Source organism: Eretmochelys imbricata, chromosome 20 (genome assembly GCF_965152235.1).
Source record: "Eretmochelys imbricata isolate rEreImb1 chromosome 20, rEreImb1.hap1, whole genome shotgun sequence".
NCBI lineage: Eukaryota > Metazoa > Chordata > Testudines > Cheloniidae > Eretmochelys > Eretmochelys imbricata.
This window is the reverse complement of record NC_135591.1, coordinates 11194634-11209161: the sequence shown is the minus strand read 5'-3', so window position 1 is coordinate 11209161 and position 14528 is coordinate 11194634.

Sequence of the window (14528 nt, the reverse complement as noted above, 5' to 3'; positions counted from 1 at the left end):
ATATGCACACGTGCTCAATGCACATTCACACATGCAACATGCACCTAGACATGGTCATGTGTGCAGCATGTGACACACAGTCACAGGGGTAGCATGCCTGCTGCACCTAGTTGTGTGTGTGACACAGGGTCATGTATGCAACAGTCACACATGGCAGTCATGTAACTGTGTAACATATGTCCACATTTGCAACATTTATGTGACACATGATTTCACATGCAACATGCATTGGACATAGTGATATATGCAACATGCATACACACAGTCTCACATTCAACATGTATGCCACATAGTCACATGTGCAACATACATGACATACATTGCATGTGACAATCATGTCTGCAACATGTATGCAACAGAGCCATGGGTGCAATATACATGTGACACACCATCACACACATGATACTTGATCATATATGCAACATTTATGCCACATGTATGCAACACATGGCCACATGTGAAACGTGTGTAACACAAAGTCCTATTTTTCCAGATAAATTGGAGATAGTAATGGTTATGTTTGCACAAGGTTTCTATGCTGAGAGAATAGCCAGAGTAAACTGTATATTTAACCCCCTCCCAACTGCTGGGAATGTAATTTGGGATTGAGAATGGAAAGAAACAATTGAGACAGGACAATTACGAAAATTAATAATAATATAGTTAATATTATTATAATGAATAAATAGGTGTTATCTAGCACCTTGCAGCCATTGGTCTCAGCACTTTACAAAGCAGAGGGTAAGATCTATAGCTAGTGTTATTCCTGCAGCTGTGTTACCAGTAGCCAGTGGCTGGGGAGAGTTTCCCCTGGTGCACACAGACAGAGCTCTCTCTGCTGTAAGCAGGTGATAGTGATGCATTCCGGACACCTCAGGTAATCCCAAAACAATATTAGTGTAATTAACTATTGGAACAACTTCCCAAGAGTTGCCTACTGCCCACAAGGATCCTTAGGGGCAGTATAGGGTGGGCACTCTGTCTGTAGCTCAAGAATTAGTTATTTTTGCCTTTTTCAAAAATTCTGATTTTTTTCCTTAAATTCCCAATTTTGCTCCATTTGCCAAAATGATGTTTACAGATCCAAGAAATTGATACCTGCTCTCTACAGAGTTTTTGGTGCATCTGTGTGACTGTGTCTATAAGACTGAACAAGTTTAAGCTGTAGGTGGCAGCATCCTCCTATGGTTACTATACTGGATACAAACAGAAAAATCTTTCTGTCTTTTATGCCATTATTTATTGTTATTATTAATATTAATATTAATAATGATTTGTGCCAGGCACTATCCAAACACACAGGAAGACTGAGGAGTCCCTGCCCTGATTACAGTCTAAGACATTTTTACTAAATCAGGAGCTATCATTCTTTTCCCTGGTCGACTTGAAACCTGGCTGATGTGAAAGGTTCATTCACAGGAATAAGGGACCAGAGGAATTGCCAGACTGGATCAGAGAAGTGGTCCAGTTAGTCCGATATCATGACTCTGGCAGTGGCTGGCACTAGATGGTTCAGGAGAAGGTGAGAGAACACTGCAACAGCAGTTATGGGATAAACGGCCCCTAGGGACAGTTATAGGGAAGAAGAGGGAAGTATTATTAATAGGATTGCCAACCCTCCAGGATTGTCTTTAATTTAAGATTATGTCATGAGATGAAATCTCCAGGAATACATCCAACCAAAATTGGCAAATCTAGTTATTAGCTCTTTCACATAAAACAAGAAGTGGTCACCCAATTAAATTAATTAAAACAAACATAAGGAAGTAAAAAGAAAAGGAGTACTAGTGGCACCTTAGAGACTAACCAATTTATTTGAGCATAAGCTTTCGTGAGCTACAGCTCACTTCATCGGATCTTCTTCACACTTCTTCATTACCAGCAGATGCTGTGAGGGCTGAAAGTATAATTGGGTTTAAAAAAGAATTAGGTAAGTCATGGAGGATAGGTCCATCAGTGCCTATTAGCCAAGATGGTCAGGGATGCAATCCCATGCTCTGGGTCATAGGTGGTCCGGGGCTTTTTCGTTTGGGGAGGCTTATGCAAGTGCCAGAAGCTCCCTAAAAGATGACGGGGCTACTGGCGCCAACCCCCAACTCTGCCCTGAGGCCTTGCCCTTGCTCCACCTCTTCCCATCCCTGCTAGCCTCTTCCCCCGAGGCCCCACCCTCACTCCACCTCTTCCTTCCCCAACTCTGCCTCTCCTCTCCTGAGGCCCACCCTGCCCACCGCTCACTCCTCTCTACCCCTCCCCCCCATCACTCTCCCCTAAGGCAGGAAAAAAGGGTATAGCCCTCCCACTTTTAAAAGTGATGGAGCCATGGCTCCCTGCCCGCACAGTTCTGGCACCATTTAGCTGAGTTGCTCTGGCATCAGCATGCACAACCTATCCCTGGCTTGCCCACCTGTGGGACTTCTCCTCCTGCTGTGCGAGCTGATGCTAGAGCAACTCAGCTAAGGGATGCCAGAACAGGGGGAGCCAGGGGACTGTGGCCCGTCACTTTTTTCCTGCCTTAAGGGCGAGTGATTGGGAGAAGGATGGAGAGGAGCAAGTGGCTGGCAGAGGGGGCAGGGTCGCTGGAACAATTTGTATAGTGGGGGTGCTGAGAGCCATTGGATCAAACTGTAAACCCTGTACATAATGGAAACCATTCAGGCCAAGGGGAGCTCCCGCACCCCCAGCATCCCTAGTTCCAGCACCTATGGAGGGGGGACTCGGGGAAAAAGGCAGAGCCTCTTGGGTCTCGGGGGGGAGCACGGGCAGAGCCACAGTCCGGGTACCAGGGCCCCTCTGCTTCTAGGGAGCTTCCGGTGGTGGCGTTCCAAAGATGGCAAGCCGGCATGCCTCCAAAGGAGGTGACCCGCATCTGGCATTTCTTGCCCCCTGCATGGCCGGCCTTTTTGGGGAAGGCTTAGCCTCCTCAAGCCTCTTATACGTGCCACCCATGCTCGAGTGTCCCTAAACCTCTGACCGCCAGAAGCTAGAAGTGGGCAACAGGGGATAGATCACTCGATTATTTCCCCTTTCTATTCATCTCCTTCGGACTGGACACTGTCGGAAAACAGGACGCTGGGCTAGATGGACCATTGGTCTGACCCAGTATGGCTGTTCTTATGTTCTGGGAAAGTTCCTTTCCAGTCCCATTAGCTCCCAGTCTACTCATGCCCTGAAGCAGGAGGTTTCTAGCTCTGGCAAAGCTTTTGTTTATTTCAATATTGACTGTTTTAAATGGATATTCATGTCGTCCATCCAAATGTCCAACCTTGTGTGAACCCTGCTAAGGTGTCCCAGTGATTCCAGACTCTCTTTGCCTCTGTGCCACCATTGCCAGTTCTTATATATCTCACTGAGAGCCATTCCCTGCTGCCACACTATCATGCTGTAGCACTAACACATGGCATTGGCAGGTCATCCCTGTGACAGAATATACCCGTGTCCACTGTTGTGATAATCTTTATACAAGTATGCCTTATGAGGTATCATTTGAAAACTCATAATTTCTGGTCATAATTGTCCTGGTAAAATATGTGTGGTAACTGTGTCTGGAAAGTTATAAGTTTCCACTGTGCGGTGTTACTAACACATGTTCCAAGTCTAGGGAGTGACCAAACCAGTTCCTCAGAGACAAAGGGCAAGCTGACACCCCAGCCAGATGTAAACAAGGCCAATGGGCCATTACCTTCTAAATGGCCATTCTTTGGCAGAAAAAGGGGCATGGGTGAAAAATCTATATCTTAGCAAAGAAACAGCATGGAGGTCCCATCCACACAGCCTGTCACCATGCTCCCAGCTGGAAATGCTTCTCAAAGAGGGAACAGGACTATAAAAAGAAGGGGCAGACACTCTAACACTCTGAAGCATGAAGGTGCATACAAATGTTTAGCATAACTGGCACATAAATACCTTGCAACGCCAGCTGTAAAAGTGCCATGCAAACACCTGTTCTTACTTTGAGGTGACATTGTAAATAAAAAGCAGGCAGCATTATCTCCAGTAAATGTAAACAAGCTTGTTTGTCTAAGTGATTGGCTGAACAAGAAGTTGGACTGAGTGGACTTTAGGTACTAAATTTTACATAGTTTTGTTTTTGAGTGCAGTAATGTAGCAAAAAAAATGTACATTTGTAAGTTGCATTTCCATGATAAAGAGATGGCACTAAAGTACTTGTATGAGGTGAACTGACAAAGGAGGTGCTGTTGTCATCATGAATAGGTCGGAATATGAACAAGAGGCTGCTCGGCAGCTCTCCAACACCACTTTCTACAAGCCATTACCCTCTGATCCCACTGAGGGTTACCAAAAGAAACTACAGCATTTGCTCAAGAAACTCCCTGAAAAAGCACAAGAACAAATCCGCACAGACACACCCCTGGAACCCCTACAAGATCTCTATCAAGCATTCTTACTACAATACCCACCTGCTGAAGTGAAGAAACAGATTGACAGAGCCAGAAGAGTACCCAGAAGTCACCTACTACAGGATAGGCCCAACAAAGAAAATAACAGAACGCCACTAGCCATCACCTTCAGCCCCCAACTAAAACCTCTCCAACGCATCATCAAGGATCTACAACCTATCCTGAAGGACGACCCATCACTCTCTCAGATCTTGGGAGACAGGCCAGTCCTTGCTTACAGACAGCCCCCCAACCTGAAGCAAATACTCACCAGCAACCACATACCACGCAACAGAACCACTAACCCAGGAACCTATCCTTGCAACAAAGCCCGTTGCCAACTGTGCCCACATATCTATTCGGGGGACACCATCATAGGGCCTAATCACATCAGCCACACTATCAGAGGCTCGTTCACCTGCACATCTACCAATGTGATATATGCCATCATGTGCCAGCAATGCCCCTCTGCCATGTACGTTGGTCAAACTGGGCACTCTCTATGTAAAAGAATAAATGGACACAAATCAGATGTCAAGAATTATAACATTCATAAACCAGTTGGAGAACACTTTAATCTCTTTGGTCACTCAATTACAGACTTAAAAGTCTCAATATTACAACAAAAAGACTTCAAAAACAGACTCCAATGAGAGACTGCAGAATTGGACTTAATTTGCCAACTGGATACAATTAACTTAGGCTTGAATAGAGACTGGGAGTGGATGGGTCATTACACAAAGTAAAACTATTTCCCCATGTTTATTTCCCCCCCACTCCCCCCCACTGTTCCTCAGACATTCTTGTCAACTGCTGGAAATGGCCCACGTTGATTATCACTACAAAAGGTTTTCTTCCCCCCCCCCCCCCCCCCCCCGCTGGTATTAGCTCATCTTAAGTGATCACTCTCCTTACAGTGTGTATGATAACACCCATTGTTTCATGTCCTCTGTGTATATAAATCTCCCCACTGTATTTTCCACTGAATGCATCCGATGAAGTGAGCTGTAGCTCACAAAAGCTTATGCTCAAATAAATTTGTTAGTCTCTAAGGTGCCACAAGTACTCCTTTTCTTTTTTTGAAAAATACTATTTCTTTTTTTATTTTTTACAGTGCAAATATTTGTAATAAAAAATACTTTGTATTCCCTGTTGTTACTGAAATAAACATATTTGAAAATGTGGAAAAACATCAAAAATGTTTATAATAAATTTCAATTGGTATTCTGTTATTGTTTAACGGTGCGATTAAAACTGCAATTAAGCGTAATTATATTTTTAATCAAGTTACAGTAACTCCTCGCTTAATGTTGTAGTTATGTTCTTGAAAAATGCTACTTTAAGTGAAACGATGTTAAGCGAATCCAATTTCCCCTTAAGAATTAATGTAAATAAGGGGGGTTAGGTTCCAGGGAATTTTTTTCGCCAGACAGAAGACTATATTTGAGATATATATATACACACATATACACAGTATAAGTTTTAAACAATTTAATACTGTACACAGCAATGATGATTATGAAGCTTGGTTGAGGTGGTGAAGTCAGAGGGTGGAAGAGGGTGGGATGTTTCCCAGGGAATGCCTTACTGTTAAATGATGAACTAGCAGTCGGCTGAGCGCTCAAGGATTGTTGTTAATGTAGCCTCACACTCTACAAGGCAGCATGAGTGGAGGGAAGGGAGACAGCATGGCAGAGAGAGACAGAGACACACACCGTGTGTGTGTGTGAGAGAGAGACGTGCATTGCCCCTTTAAGTACTCTGACCCCACTCTAAGTACACTGCCTTTTTAAGTAGATCAGCAAGTTGAGACAGCAGCTGCTGCCAGCAAGCTCCCTCTGTCCTGAGCCCTGTCGTGTCCCATCTCTCCCCCGCTCCCCCTGCTCTGTGGAGATGGCCCCATGGGGTAAAGGAGCAGGGGGGCAGGAGCAGGGAGGAGGGGGACACCCTGATATTAGCACCCCTCTTTCCCCCCCACCCTTGCACAGCAAGCAGGAGGCTCCAGGAGCAGCTGCAAGGCAGAGGGCAGGAGCGGCACACGGCAGTGGGGGGAGGGACAGCTGAACTGTCTGGCAATTGATAGCCTGCTGGGAGGCTGCTGCACAGGGAATTTAGGGGACCTGATGGGGGGCTGCCAGCCTACCCTCATTCCAAGCCCCCACCAGCTAGCTCCAAAGGGCTGCTCTTTCTGAAAGCAGGGACAAAGCAGGCAGCTGCCAAACAACGTTGTAAGGTAGCATTGCGCAACTTTAAATGAGCATGTTCCCTAATTGATCAGTAACGTAACAATGAAACAACGTTAATCGGGACAACTTTAAGTGAAGAGTTAGTGTAATTTGTTTTGAGTTAATCAACTGTGATTAATTGGCAGCCCTACTTTGAATTTGACATAGTTTGTTAACTTAGGCATTAATTGCATTTTATCTTTATTTTTCTTGTAGCCATTTCTGACTTTTATGCCTGTGCAGTGGGGTATATTCCCCCTACACTGGACAGGGAAGGGTTAACCCCACACTGCAGTCTGAGGAAGCCATGCCCCCTCATCCCTGCTGGTCATGCTCCTACTGGAACACCAGTAGGAAAGGGAGCAGGTCAGCTCAGTTGGGGCTGCCTGCCAAGGAGGGTGAACGCAAGTTTCCAGCTCCAGTCTGTGAGCTGCTGAAGCCCCAGATTGTGGAAACCAAACCCGCCGAGATCCAGGCTGATACCTGGCTACCTGAGAGAGAGAAGAGCCACAGAAAGCTTCATTGGCCGAGGCACCTGGAGACACCCAGACCACCATGTTGGGAGACAGGGTAGAAAGTAGGGAGACTTTATATTGGTCTGGTTTTAGAACCAGTTGTAGGATCCCTGCTGACCCAGTGATAAGTACACTAACCTCTGACAGGGCCCTGGGTTGGGACCCAGTGGGGTATGGAGGGTCCGGATCCCCCTACCCCTCCACCCACCCATCTCGGATGGTGGTCCATCCCTTCTACAACCATTAAACCGCACCTATAGTGAATCCGGCAATTAGGCCACACAGTCCTGAGGAAGAGGGCATCTATATTGACTCTGGCTGCTAGGCCATATAGCCCTGCGAGGGAAGGTCTCTATAGTTACTCTGGCCATTGGGAGAGGGCCTGCCTGAGGGAGAGGGCACCCATACTGACTCTGACCATTAGGCCTGCTGCCTCGAGGCAGCTGGTAGCTATATTGACTCTGACCATTGGGCCACACAGCCCTAAGGGAAAGGACATCTGTATCGACAATGGCCACTAGGCCAGACTGCCCTGAGGTTAAGGGTGGTCGGGTGGACTTAGCTGCAGCTTTGCAACTCCCTTGCCCCGCCCAAAAGGGGGATGGGGCATACTTGTCCCGTGACTGCCTCATTAGTTGTATTCACTTAAAATCTCTCTTTGTAGTTAATAAACTTGTTTTACTGGTTTATCTAATCCAGTGTGTTTAAAATGAAGTGTTTGGGAAACTCCATGTGGGATAACAAAATATGTGCCTATTATTTCTATTGATGAAATAACAGACCTAGATAAGTTTGTATTGTCCAGGAGAGGGCTGAGCAGTACAAGGCATACATTTCAGTGTGTGTGTGTGAGGGGGGAATCTGGGACTGGGAGTGTGTTGGGGTCACCCTGCAGTATAATTCAGGCTGGTAAGAGCCAAGGTGTGGCTGGCTGCCTGCAGCACACAAACAGGGACATAGCTGGGAGTGACTTGCATGCTGGAGGCTGTTTGTGAGTAATCCATGCTGGAAGCTACAGCATCAAAGCATTGTAAAGGGCACCCCAGGTTGGAAGGCAGGGGTGACACAGCTACTCATTATTCTGCATTTCACTATGTCACAATTCCATCATAATGAGATGTTGTTTCACAGGCCTTGGTAGCTTCTGGAGTTAGTTTCAGAATGAAACTGCAAAAGATATGAGGGAGATTTGCACACCTGAGCCATTCATTCTTTGTTGGTGACAAATCTGAGGAACTGTCCCAGACTGAGGTGTCAATAGAAAAGGTTTTGAAACAAATTGATAAATTAAACAGCAAAATGTTAGCAGGACTAGACAGTATTCATCCACTTTTTTGATGGGCGAAACCAAGAAGGTTTACTTTGGGCTTCCTACATGTGACACAAGTCCTTTACCAGTTACACTTCTTGGGCCCACTTCTGCAAGGCATGGAGCACTTCCTGAATAGTGTCAAGGGCCCTCCGCCATTATGCCCATGGAAGTTGAGAGTGTTTAACACCTTGCAGACTTGCTGAATGGGCTGTGGGCTCAGAGATACTGGACCTGGAAGACAGCAGCTAGAGGAGGACTTGATTCATTAAGCTCAAGGGGACTTGAGGTTTTTGTTCCATTAGGAAGTAGTAAAAATGTGCAATTTGACTCAGTCTGAATGTGGGAATGTTCACCAGGTTCCTAAAGTCTTTCTCTGGACCCCGTGTTCCAGATTTTCAGGAACCATCTCCCTAGAGATGGAGACCTATAGGCTTTTCCATACTGCAAGGTGGAGGAATTTGAGGGTTGTTGATTTCTGTCCCAGGATTTTCATTGTGGATCCAATAATGATGCTTGACATCCAATATTCATACATTTTAAGGCCATAAGGGCATTAAAATCTGACCATCCAGCCCAGCCTCCTGCATAACTAGGCCAGAGAATCCAGCCAGGGATTTCTGCATCCAACCCAACAACTCATGGTTCAAAAGCTAAAAAATATGACATGACAGCATTAGCTGGGCAAGGGCCTCTGTAGCCTGTGGGTTAGAGCGTGCTTTTTTAACTCTGCCCCATACAACTCTGCCCTAGCTGGCAAAGCCATATTATAACTAAAAATGGTTAAAAACAAAACAAACAAAAAACCCACTTCCTCGGTTTTGTTTCACAATGCTGGAAATGGATCAATATTTGGCTTTATGGATTTATGTGAATTTTTTTTAATGTTTTTCTGGTTTTCAAAAGTTTTCAATTTTCAGAAAGGACAGGAAAGGAAAATAGGGTTTCAGCTACTTTGGAGAGGAAAAAGCCAAAAGGAAACAGAAAAAAAGGAACAGTCAAAAATCAAGAAAAAGGCTGCATGGTGTCCGATTTGGTCAAAAAAAAATCAAAGTTTTATGAAAATGTATTTGGAAAAAGGCCATTTATCAGTGAAAAAAATGTACATTTGAAAAATGTCCAGCAGCTGTACCTGTAAAACTAGTCTGCTCCCACATGGGCTGAACTGACACTGCACTGCTGTTCCAGAGTGCATGATTGTGGAGACAAGCTACTACAGAAGGAGGTTTGAGCAAAGCAAGGGAACTTGATCAAGTCTCACTCCTGTGGTTCTTTGGTTACACACAATGCCTGTTACTCAGATACTCCACATTGGCTTGTGAGCTGCGATCACAGTAACACCTCCTGTGCACACCCAGCCACAACAGAGGTAAATGCAGGTCCTCACCACACTGCAAAGAGATGAGATGTCTCCCTCTTGTCATGGAGAGTGTGGAGGCTTCAAAGAAAAGCCCAGAGGTGTTAGGAAATGGGGCCCGTCAGCAAGTATTCACAGTTAACTCCTTGTCACACTCAGTCCCACCCACGGTTTTTCCGAGCAATAGATTGCTGTTGTGCGACATATAGACACGCCCTCTCGCTGATTCTGGTCCCACTCGCTCTGTCTAGCTCCTGTCACATCACTGAACTTACTCCTGCTTCACCCCAGTGTAAGTGAGAGTGAGAGCGGGACCAGGCCCTGAGTGTTTTGCTGCCCCTAGAGCAGAGCAATGCTGTTGAAGTTTCTAATAGACTTAGACTTGTAGAATCATAGGACTGGAAGGGACCTTGCAAGGTCATCTAGTCCAGTCCCCTGCACTTTCTCACCCTCTGGAGCTTTCTCTTGGTCTCTGCCCACATGCCTGACCTTTTAATCCAGCATTTCCAAGACGTGGAGTGCTCACAGATCTAATCCAATGCTCTCTCTTGGGTACCCACCAGACTTGTGTGGGAACCAACCTCTAGATCCGAAGAGAATCCAGGCACTGCCCCATCTTGGAGTCCCTAGGCACACTCTTGCGGTATAGACCCTCTACCTACCACCCTCTTGAGAACTTAGACCCTGAGATCCAACTTCCTAGTACTCGGGACTAATGCTGACCTTTCAGATTCCCTATAGATTAAACACATGCCCTCCCAGAACTCCAGACGTGAGGGTGTTCTGCATTCACAAGGCAACTCTTCAATGGTGTGTGGTAGTGTAAAAGGGTGCTGGCCATGAGGTTCTGAGCCAGGCCCCTGTTAGCCCAGCCCCAATTAAGGAGTATTAATTGGTGCTGGCTGGGTATAGCTCGCAGAAGGGTTTCAGGGCTTCAGCAGAAATGCCTGCTGGCCTGCTCAGATAGGGAGCTATATAAAGCTGGCAGAAAGGAAGCTAAGAGGGGAATTGGAAAGGGAGGAGTCTGTGGCTGTAGTGCCCTGCTGGCTGAAGAAGCTCGCTGTTCCCTAGGGAGCTGTGTGGAATGGACTGTATGTAATGGTGCTGGGAACTGACACTGTGAATAAAAGGGCACTGGTGCTGGCATGCTAAGCGGTCTCTGACTGATTTGTGGCATGAGCAGTGAAGGGCTCTGTTACAGGTAGGTGTAGTACATAAAATGCATGGATGCTTTGCACAGGACTAACAACGTTGCTCTTTACTTAATTGCACAAGAAATATACAGACCTAGACAAAAATAACAAACTCTACATGTATTCCCCTGGTTAAGTTTCCTCACCATTCCAGAGCATTCTTTGGGCTAGAGCCAGGGTCCTCTGGGGTAGCCAGGGCCCTTCTACTGCAGCTCATGACTTATCTTCCCAACCATGGGGCCTCTTCTCTCTCTCCAGGTCACCTGGCTTTGACCTTGGTTGGTCTCACAGCTAAACTAGGCCCCCTCTTAGAAAAGAACTTGCCTGTCAGTGGGACAATGGGGCCTGTGACCAGACCCTCCTATCAAGTGGGGGGCCCTGGAAAAATGGGTGCCCCAACACCCTGACCCACTCTGCCTGCCTGCTAGGTGCTCCTGCTGTGGAGTGGGGTTGGGGTGCAGCAGCTTGCCCTGCTCTTCCTGGTACTTGTCAGGAAGTGGGGGAAGCCCTGGTGCCCTGACCCTGCTCCCTAGCAGGAGTGCCTGGTGGGGGGCAGGGCAAGCCCTCACACCCCAACTCCATTTCCCTGGCAGGAGTGCAGGGAGGTGCAGAGGTGGCCCCCTTTTCCTCTGGCCAGGGCCCCACAAAAGCTTAATCCACCTCTGTCTCTTCCCCTCTCCTGCCTAAAACTTCTTGTGTGGCTCTGAGTCTTTATCTGACTCATCCCACTTCTGTGGTATTTAAAGGCTAGCATCAACACCTTGCTTTCTCTGTCCTGCTGTTGGTAATTTTCCACTCCCCAAATGCCAGCCCCTACTGAGGGGTTGGGTAAACTTATTTCTCCTGGTTTCAGCCAACCTCCTTAGCACACCCATTGTGTGGTTAGAGTTAACGTCTCTGCATTGTCCCTAGTCCAGTGGGTACGTGCTTACAAGCCATACCAGCATTCATATGTTGTACAGAGATTCCCCAAATCATCACAGGGTGCTGCCCTTAGGGGGTGCAAAGGACTAGCTGGGCATTGGACAGGCTCCTCAGTTAATCTCCAGAATGTTCATTTTCATTTTAAAAATCACTCTAGCTGTTCTGGTCGCAGAGAGACCTTGAGAACATGATCCAAGTCTAAAGGATGCAGTGATGGCTGCCTGAGTTTGCAGAGCCTGAATGATATTTAAATTTCAACATTGTTAATTATTTCATGACTCTTCAAAGCATGTGAAAAAGAAGAGGGAGGGTGAGATTTGCACACTCCACTCTGAAGGAGCCCTCATTTATTCAGCCCCCAGGCCAGATGGGGGCTGCATTGTTTCATTTTTCTGTTGAGGGGGTGTCAGCTTCCAAAACTTTGGGACAGGCAGTTCTTACACTTGTATCATCTTCATAGCCCTTCCCTGGATTTCTTTAGGACTAATACCTTGCTGCGAATGTCCACTGTGACAAACGCCTTTCCCGGGCTTGCTGCTAGCAAACAACAGTGCTCGTGGAGATGCACAGGAACGGTGACCAGGGGATACAAGAGTGCTATTATTATTACTGCTGGTTTCCTGTGAAGAGGGGCTGGCAGCCACTGGAGCCTGTCACTCTCTGCGAAATGCTGGGAAGCAACTGCTCCCTGAATAATGTAACCACTACCTCTAACTCCCCTCCTTGAAAAGGCTGTTAAGAAGCTCGGGTTGGCACAATCCCACCAGCACTTGGCTTCCCCCAACAACCCAGTTCAAAGAGATTGACTTTGATTAGTACAGGGCCAGAGAGACTTCAGGGTTTCCTGACACAGGCCCTTTCATTCACTGCAGCAGCAGAACTTAAAGCGAGGGGCTGTGGCCAGGCAGTTGGCCTGGGTGCCCTTCTGGAGCTACTCCCGGCAGGTTAGTCTCTTTGTTTTGGGCATGAGGGACCATGTCTGAAGAATCCAAAGAAGGTTTTAGGTCCCCCTCTCCCTCCTCCCATCGCTCCAGCAAGGTGGCTTCTAGGCCTCTGTCCGTTCCGGAGGAGTGCCAGGGAGGGCCCAGGGGCTGGACTGTTTCCAGGGGCCACCATAAAGAACCCCAGGGGGATCCTGTTTCCTCTGGTTCATGAGGGCCACCCAGGCAGAGGGGCCATCCGGGGCGAGAGGCAAGGACCCAACCTGAACAGTGCGCAGCCATTCTGTGGGCAACGTGGAGGCTGTTGCTTTTCTTAGCTAACGGAGATGTGATGAGAAATACAAAGCCTCTCTCCTGCCCCCTCCCCCCATGTCTCTCTCTCACCCTCAAAGCGGGGACAGCGGGTAAGCGCTCTGCCTGCGAGAGGGGCCACATCAAAGCAAGAGTTGCAGGTCTTCCTGCTTCAGAGAGCCTGCAGCAAGAGTGAGAGAGACAGAGCAGAGAAGGGGAGGCTACCAGCATTTTCAGGGGTCCTGGCCAGGCTCTGCAGGGCCCCTGTAGCTCTCAGGAACAACCAGCAGGTATGTTGGGTTTGCTTGGGGGGTTGCAAACTGTGAATGGAAACTGCAGCTTGACTCTGGGCTCAAGACAGGTGTACCAGTGGCTCCCCTCAGTACTAGGTGCACACACTGCAGAGGGGCAAACACGACACCTGGGAGCCATCCCTCTGCCCCAATCGCTCTGCAGCTAGTGGGGGGTGGTCTGAGCCAGGGAATCCTAACTATTTGGCATGCAGGTTCGCTGCCCTCATCCTGGTCAAAGAGCTCTGGGGCATACATTCCTGCCTTTGGAGCAGTTGCTGAGAAAAACAGGGGATGTGAAAAGCAAGGCAGACTATTGAGATCAATAATAGAATTTCCCTGAACAAACTCAAAGTGGGGAGGATCTCCCTGTCTGCCTGGTCCCACTGTCTGCCACTGCACTCAACCAGCAGCCACAAAGCCTCAGTGATTTTCAGCAGGCTTTGTGGATACGCTTTTCATTATTCAGCAATTATGGATGATTTGAGAGGAAGAATGGGCTGACTTGGGAGAGCAGGGTTCTGTTCCTGGCTCCAGCACAGACTCTCTCTGTGACCTGGGCCTCTGCTCCCCATCTGTGCAATGGAATGCCCTGCCCTGCCGCACAGGACGTGGGAGGACAAATGCATTAAATATTGGGAAGTGCCCAGCCACTGTAGTGATGGGGGCCTGATAAGTGCCTTAGATTAATGGTTTATTGATCTTTCAAAAATCTAAAAATGTACTAGGTGCGTCACAAAAACAAGTTGAAGACTCAGTTCTTGTACTGAAGAGTTGCTAATCTCTGTCTGACCTGACACAGTTAGCAAGGACCATAAACAGGCAAGAGTGATGTATGGAGGAAGGACAAGGGGGGATAATAAAACAAGGAGGATGATCTTGGGCTCTGGAATGGGACCCTGGAAATCTAGGTTAAATTTTTGGTTCTGCCTTAGACTCCCGGTGGAATTCTGGGTATGTTTGAAAATCTGGCCCTTAAGGGGGAGGGGAAAAAAAACCCTCCATGTGCCTCAGTTTCCCCATTTGTAAAATGGGGATCATGTCTTCAGTCTAATAAGAGAGTTGTGAGGGTCCAGTCACCAATGT